The sequence below is a fragment of the Sceloporus undulatus genome, chromosome 6 (genome assembly GCF_019175285.1).
Source record: "Sceloporus undulatus isolate JIND9_A2432 ecotype Alabama chromosome 6, SceUnd_v1.1, whole genome shotgun sequence".
Lineage (NCBI taxonomy): Eukaryota > Metazoa > Chordata > Lepidosauria > Squamata > Phrynosomatidae > Sceloporus > Sceloporus undulatus.
Window position 1 is genome coordinate 108,657,007 of NC_056527.1, and position 9,294 is coordinate 108,666,300.

Consider the following 9,294-nt stretch of genomic DNA (forward strand, 5'->3'; position numbering starts at 1 on the left):
TGCTGATGGGAAATTCAGATGAAGAAGTAGGTGATCTCAGCTCAGAATGGAGAAGAAACAAGGGTTCACTCAAACGGCATGCACCCTCCTTTTCCTTCTCCCTGGAGTCCAGGATAGCTGTATCTTCATTGTCCAAATTGTTCTTCTCCCTCTACCATTAGCCAGCCACAGCAGCTCTTCCTGGATCTTGCTGGATGGTCAAATGGCTACAGAATAACTCCCTGCACTTCATCCAAAAAGAGGTATACGTGTGTATAAGCCACATTAGTGCCACTAACAGGATGCCCCACAATGCCTGATCCAAGCAAATATTATTCCACACCTTAAATTAATTTTATTTCATAAACATATTTACTCATTTAAATATTTTTTTAAAAATATAGTAATTAAGGTAATATTTGGAAACCCTTTTTCAGCAGCTGTCCATCAGATAGATTATCTCTGACATCTTAGGTGTGGATGCCAACTTATCACCCCTTTTGAGGTGGAGATGGTGTGATCATTAAACTACAATGAGAAACATTATTTTTTACAGGCATGTTATAATGGGCTGCATTCCAACCATCTAAGACCAAACTCATTGTGTCCACAATGAGGATAGTGACATGGAATGGCAGAAATCTTAGGCTATGTCCCTGTAGCCAGATGGAAAATGCTGCTGATCCCTCCAGAGGACCTGGCAGACCTCAGCAGATGATATAATTGTTTCACATCTGGCAATGGGCACATAGCCAGATGATTTTGCGATCCCTCCCTCCTCCAGACACAACTGTCCAAGCAAGCTTCAGAGGCAGTATGGTTGGTCAGGGGTAATGCTCACCACACTGTATGTTTGTACTACATTGTGGAACCCAGATATGGCAAGCTTGAGCTCCATCCATCTCTCAACACAGTCTATCTGCAACTCCCACCCCACAGGATCAATGCTGTCTAACACATCTGGACTGTTTCTTGCATGGCAGGGGGTTGGACTGGATGGCCTTTACTGTCTAGGATTCAAAATAAAATGAAAATATTTCTCTTCCCATCCTCCTTTCAATTAGCCAATAGCTTCACCTGTCACTCCCCATTCTGCATATTTATAATGGATTAATCCGAATGACTGATCTATGACTGCCTTTTTGAAAACTATCTGCTTACCAGGAATACATTTAGAGTCTAATCCTTGAAAGGCAGCCAGCTGACAAAACAATGGACTACTTTGTCAATGCTTTTCACCCTTTTCAGGCCAGGGTTGGATGATCTGTTCATGCTGTCCTGAGGATATTGGTTCTTATGCCTTGTTTGAGAAAGCAGGAGGTCTAGAATTGCAATGCCCACTTTATTTCTATCAGTTTCAGAGATGGTTGGAAGGAGAGTGTCTCTGAAATTGGTATAACCCTGTTTGCAATCAGGAAAGGAATATTAAAGAGGTATGACACAAGAAATGGATTTAACTAGGATCAACTTTCTTAAAATAACATTAATGAGATACAGTGAAGTAGGGACAATCTGTGTGGTTGTTTCATTCTACACAGACAACAAGCCCAAAGGAACACTTGAACAAATCTACCCACACTTGAAGGATGAGAATGCAAAATGCCTAACCCATGCCTAGGCCCACATCAATGGTGACACAGGGGCATCTCTTGTGTCACCAGAATCAGTATGGTGTACTGGTTTGAGTGTTGGAATAAGACTCTGGTTATGCGTGTTCGCTGCCTTCAAGTCATTATGGGGACCCTGTGAATGAGACATCTCTAAGACACCAAGGTCTAAATCTCTGCTCAGCCATGAAAACACACATGGAGTGACCTTGAACAAGTCACACTAAATCAAATTTACAGGAAGGCAATGACAAAACTCCACTTCTTTGCAAGAAAACCCTATAAAAGGGTCACCATAAGTCAGAGTCATATTGAAGGTTCCAAACAACAACAGTCTGTGTCAACCTACATCTAGTGCCTCAGTGTCTCCAGCGTGGAAAATTGGTCCCAGAGCTTATTTGCTATCTCATCCCAGCTCTTGAAGCCCTGACCTCCAAGACTGATGGGAATCACCAGTCACCCAAAAGGTGACTGTGGGTGCACATTGATCCTAATTCCCAACACACCTCTGCCAGATGTGATGAAATGAACCTAACCAGTATTAACATTAAACATGATATAAATCAAATACAGCGAAATTCACCTGGCCAGTATTAGTGACAAACAGCAGATCAATCAGTTATGAGCCAAACGATCTAATAATAAAGAAAAGGCCCTGGAATCTATACATCAACCCATACCAAGGGGTCATTTGTGTGTTGTTGTTGTTTTAGCAGAATGATACAAATGACCCAATTCACACATTCTGGGTTTGTTATTCAAACTATGAATCCGCATCTCTACACTTCTCTGGGAGTTTATTTGCTCACATATGCCAGCACTCTATAATAAACATGGAGTCAATGATGCAGTTGTATTCAATACACATTCAAGGCATACAGAGTTTAATCCCTAATTATCTTGGGTCTATTTGCATCGATTCAGACCGCCAATGATGTGAATTTTTTATAAAAACTTGGGGGGAAACTCGGTATCAATTATCCCAGGTTAAGTGAGTTTTTGGCAGCCTCTTCTAAAATGGAATCAGGTGCATACAACCCAGATTCATCCTGGATTGTTTTCACTGACTGTCTCCAAGTGAGCCACTACATCTCACTGGATTCAGTTCAGAATACACAAATCCTTTACCAAAATGAATAAAGACCAACATTTTCCTACTTGATCCTAATAGACCAGCAAAACCTATGCTGAACTAAGGGAAGGTGGGCAGGTGCTGATCATCCAAAGGAAGTGAAGGGCAGAGGAGAAAAGTTTAGAAGACCTAGTCCACCCTACTCATCACCACTTAGCGAGAGCAGATAGGTGACCCAACACTCCCCTTTCAGACTGTAAGTTCTACCAATTGGTTGGAAGTTCCTACCAGACAAGCGTTTTTCTGGGCAAGAAGAGGAAGGGGCTGTTTATTTTGTTTTTTTAATGGTGCTTCCACCAGCAACAGTCAATTTAGGTGTTGTAAACCAGCCAGAACCTGTTAAATTAACAGCACTCCTATAATCTAGACAATAAAAGGTCATTATGGAAAAGCTAAATGCAGGTGATTATAACTATGGCCAATCATTTCCATTTCTTACCTAGTAACACTAGCAGCAAATGATTCTCTTCCCTCTTGTCTGCCCTGCTGGCTTCCAATAGCTCAGAGCCCATTCTGACTGCACTGCAGAGTTGCACTTGCTTGAGGAGGCTTGAGGAGGTAGGGAAAAGAATCCAGCTGTGTTCCCAGATGTGCCTTCAGGAGATGTAGGAGCTACTTGAGAGTCTTAACTCTATTTTTAAGATCATCATAGCACTTAAGTTATCTTCCCACAGAAGGTGGTTGTAAAAGTGTGTCTTTTTCCCAGTTGAAAAAATCTATTTGACAACAGACATGCTTTTACATGGGAAGAGAACCAAAGTGCTATGACATCATATGGTGAGGCACAGAGAAAGCCATGACTCTCTGGCTCCATTTTTGCTTTGTTTTCTTCTGCAATAAGGCTCATAGTCCAGTGGTGAAACCACTACACCATGCTGCTGGCTCTCTCTCTCTTTTTTAGATACTTATGCTTAAGTGAAACACTCAAAGCCCTACCACTGCCAGCAGGGTGTCATTGTGGTGTGCCCTACTTTACACGGCATGTGCCATCATGACACATCTCTAGCACAGTGCCCAAATGGTGCAGTGTGGAAGGGGCATCATCATGGCACGCTGCAACGCCTATGATGCCCCTTCCAGATACCAAGAAAAAGCCAATTTTCGTGGCTTCTTTTTGCTCCCTCCAGAGGCCATGGATTGCTGTTGCTGCGGCCTCCATCCAGAGCAAAAAGGGGTAGTGTTCAGCCGCCCATCTGTACAGCCCCATGGAGACAGAGATAGAGATTTAGATGTAATGTATTAGATGGCGTCTGCATGGGCAAGAATACTCTGGGAGCAGCCTGGAATATTCTGACCCCAAAGCTGTCCTGACACACACACAAACACTCACACCATTACTGGGCACTCTGAAGTGAGCAAGGTTCGGCTGTTCACATAATTCACAAAGTACAGCAGTGGTCACTCCCTCTGAAGCCAAAAACCAGGTGCCCAGCATGAATAACATGGCTGGACATCTTGTTCTGACCTCAGGGGCAGGGATTTGCAATAGTGGGACACATTTAAACAGCCACCCAGCACTGCTCCAGAGGCTCTGGATCTTCTAGGAAGGTTCAGAACAAAAAATTATTCTTAAAAATCTGTTGTAAGAGTGGTATGTCATGGGTTCAGTGCTGAAAAGGCTGTACGTCATCCGAACAGTTCACACCAGAACTAGGGATTTGACCCTATGTCATCCAGACTGATCATTGTGCAGGCAGGGGGAGGATGTGTTATTTGGCCAGTGCATACAAGGCCTGAGAGACAGAAGGGGAAGCAACTGGGAAAAGGGGAAGCTGCTAGCCATCGCAGTAAAATGTGTAACGGCAAAGCAGTTCTGTTTCAGAAAGGATTATTTCTGGACTGTTTCAGTTTCTGGCTTGCAAAAGGAAGAAGACATTTGGTATAGTTTTTGTTCCTTGGGCCAAGATGCAGTTTCTCAGCCACTTTGTTTTTCCTTCTCCTCCCCTAACTGTAGTGTGCGTGTGTGTGTAAAACATGTTCATAAGCAAGATCCTTCTGCCATAAGCAGTCCTGGCTGACTCCAAGGCTTAATTTGAGGCAACTCCATGAATTTCCTAGGATTTTCTGAGGCAAGGAATCCTCAGAGGTGGTTTTGCCTGTTCCTTCCTCTGAATTATTATTATTATTATTATTATTATTATTATTATTATTACAGCTCATTAAAATACACATAAAAACACATCAGTAAAATAAAATAACCATTAACAATTAAAACTAGCTCATCATCAGGTGGAAATCCAAAAGCGTTATGCAATGATCAGAAAGCTGTGGGGATATCTCTTACAATAGGTCAGGGGGGTAGGCTCACCGGAAGAGATTCGGCTGCTATCAGGTATTGCTAACTCCAGAGGACCCTAGCAGACCTCAGCAGATGTACAATGGCTTCATATCTGGCTATGGGATTACGAATCCATAACTAAAATACAGAATGCCAGCCATTTGTCTTCATGCTCTCCATTGTATTATACATTATGGTTCAAAAAATATAATGGAGAATTTTGTATAGATTTGGTTAATTGTGACAATCTTTATAAGAGTCTGCTTGTTACTCAGTCACTTCACATTTGTATCTTGCACAGTTGTGTAATTTGCTGCAGTCACTCTCAGAAAATGCAAGTGTGTCTTCTAGTAACCACTATTACTAATTGTAATCTTTTGTTAGCCAAGTTGGTAAAATGTTGCAATATGCAACAGTAAGCAGCTGTAATATTATTTCCGTTACTAAATGCACCAAATGCATCTGAGGAAGTAGACTTTAGTCTACGAAAGCTCATGCTGCCAACTTCTTTCTTTCAGCTAGTCTCAAAGGTGCTGCAAGATCTACATACTGATTCTACAGACTAACACAGCAATATCTTTGAATTGTTTCTGCTGGAATTTTGTGACTGAATAATACTTGACACTTGACAGTTTGACTTGACACTTTCTCCTTGTCATTCTGTCAGCAACTTCTATGTGTTGTTTTTCCTGGGTCAAAGTGAATAACTTCCACATAGGTTCAGTTTAGAAGCCAGAACACCTCTCAAAAGAAGAGAGTATACAAACACCAGCAATTCATACTCTCTCAAAATGCCAAGCACTGAATCCATTCATCCCTGTAATTAAATTTGAGGCATGGCCTCAAAAACAGATAATACATTGATTATATCATCTTGCACCAGGAGTGGGAAAAGCACAGCCCAGGAACTGTGTGCGGTCCCCATAGAAATTGCTACCAAATGCTCCAGTTCATAAAAAATGTTGTTTTTTCTGGCAAAAAAGGTGAATTGCTACAGTCCCTCTAAAAGATTGCTGGTCTTTCCCAAAACATTTAACATCCAACTCCTTGTCAGGAAGTGGAGTTCCAGCCATATCTGCTTTCATTTTTAAAAATATATTGGCACATAATTCACTTGGGGACTTGTGTCTTCATAAGTGGACTGACATCTGCAGGAAATAGAATTGAGCAGTTTTGCAACGTCTGTATTCAACAAGCGGCGGCCTTGGCCCATACTACATAAAGTTATGTAACATACACCATGACAGAGAATTCTTGCCAATTTTGTTAGCAGTTTACATGGTATGTTGTAAATTATCTCCTGTCCAATCGCCCCATCACAGACAACTTTTCATGATTCAAAGTGTAGTCAGACAATTGCTATCAAAAACAAATGACAGCAAAAGACCATTGTCAGTATGAAAAAGTGCTCGTCGTGAAAGTTTCTAAAATATCATATGGTTCATAATTGTCTAGAATTGGCATGTGACATCTATGTTATAAACAGATGCCATGTTGTCTCAAAAGTGTCTTCAGCTATATTGCCTCCAGCAAGGCAAAATTTGAGTGTCAGTTTCTCTAATAGTATGAGAGTCCAGACTCTGACTAACCAGAGACAAATGAACAAACCTTGGAAGTTATTCCATGTCCTTGCTATCTCTATCCTTCCAGCATACAGCAAAGTAGAGATATAAGATCTTTACAGAGGTCATTTTCATTTGTTTTATCCTGAATAAAATCAGTAAACTACTTTGAAAGTATATATTCTGGCTAGATTTTTGTTAATCCGATTAAAAACTTCCAGCCAAAAGGGAACTATTTTGAGACAGCAGACCACATGTGTTCCAATTATTACAGCCTGGTTTCAATCTTTTGCATTTTTGGTGATCCACGTGGCTCTTGGAAGGTCCTGAGGGTAACAGTTTTCTTCAATGTTTCTCTCTCCTGTGTGAAATCGAAAGCTTTCAGGGCTGGCATCTATAGTTTTTTGTGGGTTTTTTGGGCTAGGTGGCCATGTTCTAGAAGGGTTTGTTTGTTAGGTTTCTCCAGCATTTGTGGCTGGCATCTTGAAAGAATGCTGACATGGAAGTGAGTGGGGTATATATATATTGTGTGACACTGGGTTGAGAGGAGTGATTGCCATGTCAATCTGTGTATTCTTCTGTTGTTGAATGGCAAGACCTCAGGGTAGGAGGATATGCAAAGAGGATTTGTGTCTGTTTAATTAGAGATCCATTATCTGCTGGGAAAACCCCTAACCCTGGCTGGTTCACATTTGCATTTGCTGGGTCTTGATTTTCGTGTTTTTCAGGACTGTAGCCAAACTTTGCTAACTATAAGGGTTTCTTCATTCCTGTTGAAGCTGTCCAGGTGCTTGTGGAATTCTCTCTCCTGCCTTGCAGAAATACCTAGGGCCTAGAAACACAATGGGAAACAGAGAGGGGGCAATGAATCTCTCTCACATTCTCTCTCTCAACAGTGTCCCACTCTCACAGCATCCTCAGAGGAAGGCAATCTCAGTCTCCCTCTGAAGACACCTGGGCAAGAAAACCCTACAATAGGGTTGCCTTCAGGCACCCATAAGTCAGAAATGTCTTGAAGGCACACAACAACAACAACAATCTTCCACAAGTTTCTAATGATTATCTCAAAAGGAGAGTGATCAGGGCATGAAAATAGGAATCTAGTGAGACAGTTTTCACTGGGAAGGGCAAAGGGTTTGGACATCAGTAACTATGAAAAATATTTCTGCAGAAAAAGTTTTCATAGGTAATGACAAAAATACCACACAATTGATGGGTTTTAATTAGAAAATACATAGTGAAGCTTCCAAAAAAGCATATAAATTTGTGTCAAGGAAACCACAGTGACTAGGAAGTAAATGTCATTGGCTATGCTGTTTAGGGGATTGTGGGAGTTTCAGTCTAATACATCTAGTGGGCACCAGGTTGGAGAAAGCTGAAGAAGAGAGTGAGCCTTGTGTATCCAGCGTATGTGAGCTATGTCCCTTCCTCTTTACTCCTGAGCTACAGTCCATCCTGAGTCCCTATAAAAACTATTTCTCAGCTAAAACTAAAGAGGCAACCATTAGCATTTTCTCAGACTTGGCATCTTTTCTGAGTGGCGTTTAGACATATCTACAAATACATATCTCTTCAGCACACTGCTGGAGACTGCAACAAGCTTGCCAGCTTTTACCACACATGACAGCTTTGCTGTTTATCTTTTACTTTATGGGAAACAGCATTCAGACAGTTGTTGTTGTTGTTGTGTGCCTTCAAGATGTTTCCAACTTATAGTGACCCGAAGGGAAACCCATCTCAGGGTTTGCTTGGCAAGATATGTTCAGAAGGGGCTTGCCTTTGCCTTCCTCTGAGGCTGAGAGAGTGAGACATGCCCAGAGTCATCAAACTGGTTCCTATGGCTGAGTAGGTAGTCAAAAACTAATCTTTCAGAGTCCTATTCCTACATTTAAGCCACTGCACACCATGTTGGCTTTCTCAAACATTTGGCAATGATGTTGTTGTCCAAACTATCACCTTGGAGCCCAGCCTATTTCTGCTAATGTGGTCTTGGCTGAAAACAGTTGTAAGGAACATATATCCATAAATCCAGATGTTTTTGTAATACAACTCCTAACAGCCCCAACCAGTATTACCAATGATGTTGCACTTGACAAACTGCAGTTCAACATTGCTTTCTGGTCTCCATTTTCCTCACCCCAGGGTTAAACATCATATAAAAATTTCATGCTTTCAGTTCTGAGCATAATTTGCTTGGAGCTTTCCAAACACTGGAGATGTGCTGCTCCTAAGATCACACCATGGTATCCTCAGGTATGTGATGGCTCTTTTAGGGGAAAGCATACCTTTAAATCACCAGGCTCTCAAAAGGATTAGTCAAGTGTTTAAATCTTGACTAGAGCCCCCCTCTCTCTTTTTTATCCAGAAAGGATCTTACTCCTTCACAGATGGCAGCCTCATAAATTTCTTATTGTTTGACCTCTGTGGGAGTTTCTTTCTGTTACAACAGCACTGAGCATTCCTGGCTCATCCCTCCTAAACAATGGGCTGGCTGCTTTTCTATTTGTTACCTTGGTTGTGCTTTCTTTCTTTTTAATGCTTTGTGTTTTAAACCGGATTTAATTTTTTAATAGTTTAGTGACAATCAAAAGTTGTTGCAAGTTTCAGCAAAGCAGACAGACAGATTCTCGCCATTTACCCAGAACGCATGCCAGCATGTACAACGTATAACTCCACTTCCACAGTGGAGTTTATCACACTGGGGCTAATTTTGGCATTAAAGAGAGATTAAAGCGC